Here is a 9,628-nt window from a genome sequence, read left to right on the forward strand (position 1 = left end):
AGGGCGGGACGTGGGGCTCCTGTTTGTCACCCAGGCCTCCATTCTCACATCGCCTTGTTAGAGCCCAGGAACCGGCTCAGCAGACTCTGGCTAGTGAGAGGTGGGATTAGGGGTCTGAGCCCCCAGCTCCTGGGCAGCACGCTGCCTGCCCTAGCCTTGGCCCTGGAGCCCTGATGGCTCCTGCACCCTTTCCCCATTGCCAGCCTCCACCTGCCACCTTCTCTGGGGGGCCTGGCCCAGGCCTCTCTGCCTGCAAGTTCTGGGAGGGGAAGCTGATCAGTGCGGCCCTTGGGATACCCCGGTGGTAGCTGTGTGCTCCCTTGGGCGGGAGGCGGTGCCGCACCGGGGAAGAGGGAAGGGGATTTGCTCCAGGCCAGGCCAACAGGTAGGGTAGGGGTGGCGGTGAGGAGGGGTGTGGAGGTGAGGGGATGGGGAGGAGAGTGGGGAGGGACCTGGGGGCAGGGATGAGGTGGGATTTGTGTCTTAGAAACTCAGAGCCCCCTCCAAGGTAAAGCAAATGGGATTTAGAACACCGAAGTCTGCGAGAAGGGCCCTGAGGCTGAGACGGAGGTGGGGAGGGGAGTTGGGAGGCTGCTGGGGGGACGGAGGTCAGGACGAGGGTTTGGGGGCAAGGGGGTGTTGCAGAGAGGACCCCAGATGTCCCCCAGAGGCTTCTCCTCTGTCTTCTCCTCTCCCCTTTGTTCCCTTCTCTTTGTCCTCTGCCCCTGGTGGAGGGGACCTCGACCTTTGGGGTTTGCTGGGAGCTTTTCCTGAGCAGTGACTCGTGGCAGACTTGGGACAGTTCCCCTCTCTGAGTCTGAGCCCAGCTTCTGGGGCTCTGGCAGGCCCCGCAGCACCGGAATCGCCCCCCGCAGGGGTCCCCTCCGCCTTCAGTCTGCTCTGAGCTCTCAAGGGCCGCCTGGCACTGAGGATTCTCCTGGGCTCTTTCCTCTCCCGCATCCAGCCTTCCCAGGGTGACCAAGGTGGCAGCAGGTACTTGGGGCTGGGGTCTTTGGGAGTTTGGGGGACCCAGAAGAGCCCTGGGCTGGAGGCAGAGACCTGGGACTGCTGTCACCCCTTGTGGTCCAGGGCAGAGCCTCAGGCGTCTCACGTGTCAAAGGAAGGGCAGGGCCCGGCCTTCTGCGGAGCCCTCTCTTGCATCTCGTCTGTCCCAGTATGTCTGTAGTCCAGTTCCCAGCCAACGTCAGCGTCGGCACAGGGGGCTTCACGGGCTCCCTCAGCGGGCCCCTGCCTGGTGGCAAAGCAAGGGACAGGAGTGAGTTCCAGCCTCAAGTGAGCCGAGCGGCTGGTGGGGACAGTATGGGTTCAAGCCCTGGTCCCTCCTGAAGTGCTGGGTGATCTCCAGTGGGGTCCCTGCCCTCTCTGGACCTCAGCAGGCTCCCTCTTCCCTTCGGGGATGCTCTTGGTGCTCTGATGGGCCCATGGCAGGGGGTTTGAGGGACAGAACCCACTCTTTTGTCTCTGTGGAGGCACCGGGAGAGACTGGGCTGGGAGGGAAGCCGTGTGCATTGAGGCATGAAATGAGCCCGTGTAAATCCCATGTAAATGAGCTGGTGGGGAGGGGCCGGTCCTGTCCCCCGGATGGACAAGCAGGGCAGCAGAACTCTGGCTGGCGGTGTGTGGGCAGGACCGTCAGGCTCGGCCCCCGGGCCCTGGTGGCAGGAGGATCTGCTACAGGGTTATCCACACGGTATCAACATTGGCCTCTTGAGGGCCAGGCGGGACACGTCCTGTGCATCCTCTCCGGGGAGGAGTAAGAGGGAAAGACTGCGAAAGCTCAGCCGTCCTGGGGGAGCCAGCGGGGAACTGGAGACTCCTTTATGTCTCCCTCCTGCCTTATAAATCTAAGAGGCCACTAACGTTTATCCCCTGTCCACGCCCTGCCACCCTCTCCCCTGGGGGAAGGCTCTTGCTTTCTGGTCTCTCTGCTGCACATGACCCTTCAACACCCCCACGCCTGCAGGCCAGTCAGTCCTGCTCCGGCATTCGAGGCCCTGCTAGCCCCACCTCTCCTCAGTCCTCCACCTACCTCTGCTGGAACCACTCCACACCTTTGCCCCGTGAGTCCCTGCCCTGGAATGCCAGGAGTAGGATGCTCCCAGGCAGAGGTTTCAGAGTGACCTGGAATTCTCCAGAGGAGTCCTGAATCCTCCCACCCCAATGGTGCAGCCTTCTCACCCCCAAGCTGCGGGGAAGAGGGAGGGTGCACCTGGAAGCAGGCCCTGGGGTCCCTGGGAGAGGAGGCTCAGCCTGGCGGGGGGGTGGGGTGGCGGAGAAGTGGGGCTGGTTGGGGACCACATGTGTGATGATCCTAGGCTGGAGGTGGGCGCTCAGAGGGGGCACCTAGCCCATTTGCAGGGGTGCTCAGGGAAGGCTTTGAGTGGGGCCCTTAGAGGATGCGTGGGAGTCCCCCAGGAGGAGAGTGACCGGACGAAAGAGGGAACAGCATTTGCGAAGACCTGGGAGTATGAGAGGGCCTGGGTGTTACGAGCCTGGCTGGAGTAAAGTGAGCTCCGTGAAGCAGGAATCCTTGTCAGTTTTGTTCACAGCTGTGTCTCCAGCTCCTAGAACAGTGCCTGGCACATAGTATGTGCTCAATACATTCTTGTTGAATGAATGAATAAGATGAAGGAAGGAAGAGTATCTGGAGCTGAGATTGGATGACTCCATCAGTGCCAGGTCCTGGGAGCTAAGGCCCAAATCTTTACCCTGCAGGTACTAGGGAGCCATTGAAGGATTTCGAGCAGGGGTGGGTAGATGGTGACGATCATGATGGGGGCCTGAGATCCAGTTTTTCTCACACCCCATCCCCGCCTGCCCCACTCCAAGCACAACCCCGTCCCCCATTCCCAGGTGTTTCCAGTTCCTTCCAAGGCCCAAATTTAGCCTCTCGTCATCTGGAAAAGAAAGTGGAGCGATCCCGGCTAGGGCGCCAGACAGGGGGTCTGCGGACGTGGGCTGATGGAGTGGGGCTGAAATGGCTAAATCAGGCTCAGGAAACACTTTCATGTTATTATTGGTTAGCAATGGGAGGAAGCGACCTTGGGGAAAAAACAAAAACAAAACCCACATTCTCAGGGTCACCAGTGGCCATGAGCCAGCCCGCACCAAGGGAAGGAGCACAGGACCACACCCAGGAGGCACTTGCCCTGATAGCGCGCTGGGCCTTTCTGTAGGGTAGCGTTTGTGCCAGAACTGTTGGACCCAGGCCAGGTCAAGGTCCCAGAACTCTGACTGGCAGTTTTCTCAGGTCAGATGAAACGAATGGGCTCAGAAGGGCTTAGGTAGAGGTGACCGCGAGTTCGGGGTTGGGCTCGTTTCATGGTGGGCAAACACATGGCTTGCAGCTCCATCCAGCTCCAACCCCTGCCCAGAGCAGACGTCGCTAATCGGCTGTGGCAGGCGTCCTTTCTCCTGAGCTCGGAGGAGCAGTTTAGAACTCCGGCTCTGCCTTCTGGGACTGGGCTACTGAGCACTCGAAACATGGCTCATCTCAACTGAGATGTGCTGTGCGTGTAAAAGACACACTGGCTTTTGGAAAGCATAGTATGAAGAAAAGAGAATTGATCTCAAATCGTTATATTGATTACACACTGAAATGGTAGTATTTTGGATATATTGGGGTAAATAAAATATAAAATTAATTTCACCTATTTACCTTTTATTTAATGTGGCTAGTGGAAAATTTAAAATGATATGCGTGGCTCATACTGTATTTCTATGGGACCGCACTGCTATAGAATATCTGCTCTGTGAGGAAGGGATTTTTGTCTTTTTTGTTTGCAGCTAAACCTCCAGCACCTAGAAGGTGCCTGGCATGGGGTAGGTGCTCAATATGTCATTCGTGGGGTGAATGGGTCCTCATTGCTCTTCGGGAGCCACCACGATTGGTCCGATGGAACGTATTTGCTGCCCCGAGCCTAGCGGTGGCTCCGCCATGGTGCTAACATCCCCTCCCCCCGAGTTTGTGCTTGCTGACTTTAGAGCTCATGTTGCTGTCGGGACTTTCCTGCTACCCAGGCCGGCAGGCAGAGGTGGACTCGGGTGAGCGCACTGCTCCGTTGAGGGTCCTCTCAATGGGACTTCGCAGTTCCTTCTGGTCAGGAAGCAGGTGGCAGCGTGCGAATGGGGTGGAAATCACCTCTCGTGGGTGTTTGCATATCTGGGGTGTTGGGGCTGCTTCCAGTCTGCCTCCTGGCCCAAACCCCTAGTCCCTACGGAAGAAAGAGGAAGCTCTGGAGACCTTGTGCTCCAGGGGTTGAGTGAGGGGAACCTGGGGCCACCTTCGTCTTTCCCCAGCGAATAAGGGCTTGTAGCCCGGAGCATCCTTTCTCTCAAATCAGCAGGAGCCTAAAAATAGTCTACAGTTCCAGCCTCCCCCACAGCCGCCCGCGCCAAGCCGGGCCCTGCGCCGCCAGCTCCTCAGCACTCCAGACTGTCTGCGCAATCTGCCCCAGCCACCAACCCGTCTCCCGGCCCAGTCCCATCCCGGTCCTGGGAACCCTGAGCTCGCACTCCCTGCTGGTGGCCTGCTGTGGGGCTGCCTCCCGCTCTGCCCTCCCAAACGAACTGGCCCTTGACCCCATGGACCACCGAGCCCCATGCTCTGTCCACTCTCCATTCTTGTAGCCAGACACAGAAGAGGGGCGAGAGTGTCCAGGCAGTGGAAGCAGCGCGAGCCCATAGCCCATGGTGGGGAGGGTGGGCTTTGTGAGCCGCTAGGCATGCAAGGGCGAGCGGCGGGGCCAGGCCAGGCTGCAAGGCAGCACGGCAGGTCTGTTAGCCTGACCCACATGCACGGAGCACCCAGAGTAGGGTGGTGTCTCTCCCTGCCCGCATGTCCGGCAGCCTGCAGGAGGGCTGTTGCCACCCATACCTTGTGTAGAGCCCAGGAGGCACCCTCAGGTGCCAGGGCCCAACTCCCTATCTGGGGTGTTCCACACCTTTTGTCTGTGGGAAGCCGGTGCCTTGCAGCCCTGAGCTTCTGGGGTTCTTGCCTGCTCAGACTGCAGGTGGGCCCGGCAAGGGGAAGTCCTTAAGGCAACTAGTGCCTCAGTGGCACAGCTGGGACCATGCCCTCCACATCCTGGTGCCAGCCTGGGACCCTTCCCCTCACTGCCGGTTGTGCAGTCACTGCTGGGGGACATCCTGGTCTGAGTCTGAGCTATGGGGCTTGGCGGCCGCTTTGTGGAGGGCTTTCCCGGCAGCAGGACTGAGTGTGCGGGTGACACTGCTGGCCCATGACAGTTTCTACCCTCTGAGCTGAGCGGGGTCCCACCTGCAGGAAGTGGGGTCAGAGGAAGTCACAGTCCTCTGGGGGGGTGGGGGACAGCTTCAGAGGAAGCCAGGGGGGAAATGCTGAGCTTATGGGGCAGTTCTTCCCACAGCTGGTGCCGGGAATCTGTTCCCAAAGGCCCTTCTTGTCCCGACATCTCCCAGTAGCCTCACCACAGCCCTCAGAGGCAGAGCGCCGGTGTGGGCGTTATTGTCCCGTTAGACAGACCAGGTGCAAGGCCAGGGACAGAGCTGCCTGCCCAGAGCTACCTGGCGCATCAGAGCCTGGCCTAGGACCCAGGACTCCTCCCTCTTCCCACCACACTCAACACCCTCCCCCAAGAAAGCAGCAGTGGGTAGAATCTAGATGCTTCTCAGCAGAGTTGAAAGTGTGGGTGAAGGTTATAGACCCTTGAGGCTTTCTCACCTCTACTCCCCGCTCATTTCCTAGCAGATGGGAGACCTCAATGTGCATGTCGGCCCCATGACGTGTCAGACACGTTTGCCCCTGGCTCTGGGCCTGTCAGAGGTGCTCCCCTCCCCCAGGCCCCTCAAGAGCCCAGGGCCACCTGGAGTGCTTCTGCACCTGGATGGCATCCTAGGGGTCCCAGACCCATTTCTCGGCTTGGGGAAACTGCAGCCCTCAGAGAGAACCCAGACTGGTCCTGTGAGTGTGGAGGTGGGGCCTGCTGGCATCCTAGCCCTGATACATCCCTTCCTGAACTCCTCTCCAATTATGAATGCAAACACAGCAGAGCATCAGTGAAATGAGTCGAGAGCCCGCCGCCCTGGCAGCCAGCACCAGGGAAGATGGGACTGTGGGTTCTCTACCCATTCTCTGTTTCTGTTCTCTGTCTCTTTCATCCTGTGTCCCCCCGATTTTCTCTTTGGCTTATTCTCTTGTGTTCACGTATGTCAAACAAGCACGCGTATATGCAACACGCAGGCACGCAGGACCGCACGTATGCGGAAATGCGCATCTGCCACACGTGCATCTGCACGCAGAGTCCGCCCTCCTGGGGTCCGTACACCTACTCGGAGAGGGGGGCTGTGGCGAAGCTCCCTTTTGGGGTGTTCACAGGCTCAGGGAAAACCCGCATCTCATTTCCAGGCTGTCCCTGCCTCCCTGTCACTGGCATCTGGGAGCTTGGAGACCCAGACTGGGATCCCCACCGATATCCGGGACTCTAGCAGGGATCACTGGGCCATCATGACCTGCCAGCGGAGACAGCAAGTTGTGCGGGGTGAGCAGGTGAGCAGGGCAGGATGGAACAGGGAGACGAGATGTGGAGTGAATGGTGCAGGCCCAGAGGGCTCTCTAGCCCCTGCCCCGTGATGCCCCTTCCCTGTGGTCCTGCTGAGAAGCTCCACCACCCACCTGAGCCGAGAACAGGCGATGATGATGATGATGATGACGGGACCACAGGAGGCCCCAGAGCAAGGTGGCTGTAGGGAGGAAGGCTGACTGATCCTGTGCCCCGCCCACAGAAAGCTGGGGGCTGGCCGTCCCCAGGGTGTGTGGTTATGGTGACAGGGCTTTTGTTCATGTCCTTTTAGGACAATGGACCGGATGAAGCCCTGCTAGGTTCTTGGGTTTCCTGGGAGGGTTGGGGCTTTCCTGGAATGTCCAACCTTCTGGTCTCCCAGGGTTGGAGTGATCCCACTGGAGGAGGGGCAGGCAGGAAGTGCTTGGGGTCACCAAAGACCTGCCCCCGGGTTTGGTGTCTGGACTCAGGTGGTCCTCAGAGCCTGCATCCATCCCCCACCCTCAGCACATGGGCCTGCCTCAGGGCAACCCACTACTGAGCACCTATTAAGTGCAGACTCTGCTGGGAGGAGGCATGCGTGGGGCAGGCAGAGCCGGGGCTGGGCACCAGGGAAGGGGTGCCTGCCACTGCTGGGGCAGGAGCTACACCCCCCACAGGCACATTCCAGGGGCTGGGGAGGACCCAACAGAAGCCCAGGGATCTTTCTCAAATGTGTCACTTGCCTCCACCTTCCTTACCAGAAAGGGGCACTGATCAGGGCCTACCTCAGCTTCACAGGCAAGCGTATGACAGCAGAGACAGCAACAGTGGAAAACGGGTGTCGCACGTCACACACCTGCCTGGGACGGTTCTGAAGTTTCATGTGAATGGCCGTAGCTGGTGTTCTCACTGGCCCTGCGAAGTAGATGCTGTTATTGTCCCCACTTTGTGGTGAAAGGGGCTGAAGCACAGAAAGGGTAAGCAGGTCACCAAAACTTCACAGCAGAAGGATGCATCTGGTCTTTGTCCTCAAGAAACAGCGATTTGGACTGTTTTATCTGATCTCGTCAGCTTGTTCTGCAGTTATTTATTGAACTCCGCTTGTCTGCCGGGCTCTTGGCTGGTTCATGCAGGGTTTACGTGCAGCAGAGGTGAGCAGGCAGGTGTGTCGCTCCGCCAAAAAGGCAAAGGTCAGGCCTGGGGCAGAGTCAGGCCCAGGGGACCAGGGCCCCTCATGCACAGCCCGTTAGGACTTGAGGCTTGGACATCAGAGGAAGATGCTAGGATCACCTGTTCCAAGGCACACTGAGGCTCCAAGAGGGGCAGGTCACCTGCCAATTGGTCCAGGGGTGGACTGGGTGGGCGCAGGCCCCTCTGCTTTGGCTGGGGAGCCACTGCAGGGGGTGGGGCTGCGATCAGCCTTCTCCTCTCGCTGGCTCCCACCAGAACCATCTCAGGGAACAGCTGCTGTGGGGGCTGGCGGAAGCCCACATCCTGCCCCATTACGGTGAAGTGAGCACCCAAGGGCAAGGACCCCACGGAGACCTGAAGCTGAGTAAGGTTGAATCAGGGTGACTCAGTGGAAACCTCTGCCTACTGCTGTTTCCAAGTGGAATACTGTGGTAGGACCAAAGAAAGAACTTTCCAACTGCTGGTCCCCCATGTGGCTGGAATGCATACCATCCTCAAGCTGTGTCATGCTGCATCCCACCCTCAGAGACCCTGTGAGGCTGGGGAAGCAGAGGAAGGGGGCAGGCCCTGTACCAAGCAGGACTGCAGCCGGACCTCGAGTCCCCTCATCATGGGGGCACCCGCCCTGAGTTGGGGACACAAGGAGTGGGCACCGTGCTGCTGCAAGGCCCACTGGGTCTCCCTAGGGTCCCTCCCCTCCCACCTGCTCCTCACAGGCCCCGTCTGGAGACAGGGCAAAGAATGGCTCTGGGATGGTGTTTTCAGAGACAGAAATGGACAAGCCAACCAGCCAGACAGACAGGTTTGGCCTTCCAAACTTGTCCCTGGGGAAGTTGTTTGCCTTTATTTGTTTATTGTATTGAGAAAAAATCCAAGTAACATAGAATTTGCCATTTTAAAGCATACAATCAATCCAGTGTTTTTAGTATGTTCTCAATGCTGTGTGACCCCTACCACTAACTCCAGAATATTCTTTACCCCAAAGAAGCCTGTTAGCGTCACTTCCTCTTTCCTTGTCCCCATACTAATCTACGTTCTGTCTCTGCGGGTTTGTCTTTTCTGGACGTTTCATGTAAACAGAATCACCCAATGTCACCTTTTGTGCCTGACTTCTTTCGCTCCGCATACTGTTTTCAAGGGCCACCCTGCCATAGCTCGGATGAGCGAGCCACACCTACACGGGCGATACTGCGTGGCGTGGCTGTGCCATGGCTGGCTGACCCATTTGTCAGCTCATGGCCACTTGGGTTGGCTGTTAGAATAGAAGCCAGAACAGCGCTGCTTGAATATTTGTGCACGAGATTTGTGTGGTCACATGCTTTCAACTCTTTGGAATATCTGCCTCCCTGGGAGTGGAACTGGAGAATCGTGCGCTAACTCCATGTCTAAGTTTTGGGGGAAGCTGCGCACCTGCTTTCCAGCGAGGTAACACCATTTCACATCCCCACCACCCGTGTGTGAGGGCTCCAATTCCCCCACACCCTCACCAACACTTGTTATTTTCTCTGTCTTTATTCTTGCAACACATATTTTGTTGAGCACCTACTTGGTGCCAGGCCTCTGCTGAGGAAGGGAATGTGGGGCCCAGGCTGCTCTAGACGTGACTCAGTGGTGGCAGGTGCTGAGTGGAGGGAGTGGGCCCAGTGTGGGAGGCACCGGCAGGGCAGGCTTCAGGGGGCAGCGTTCACGCCCTGGGGAGGTCGTGGCTGTCACTGCCCACCCCCGCCTCTGCCTCCGCCTGGCATCTATGTCCCTGGGACGGGTGGTGATCGAGGTGCCGGGCGCCTCAGTGTTGTGACCTGAAAAGTCCCATCCTGGCCTGAAATCCATCCACTAGAGCCTGTTCCTTTGTGTTGAGGCCTCGTCTCCAGATCGTGTGCCAGCAGCGCAAGCCA

This window comes from Propithecus coquereli, unplaced genomic scaffold, assembly GCF_000956105.1.
Source record: "Propithecus coquereli isolate 6110/MARCELLA unplaced genomic scaffold, Pcoq_1.0 Scaffold155, whole genome shotgun sequence".
Classification (NCBI taxonomy): domain Eukaryota; kingdom Metazoa; phylum Chordata; class Mammalia; order Primates; family Indriidae; genus Propithecus; species Propithecus coquereli.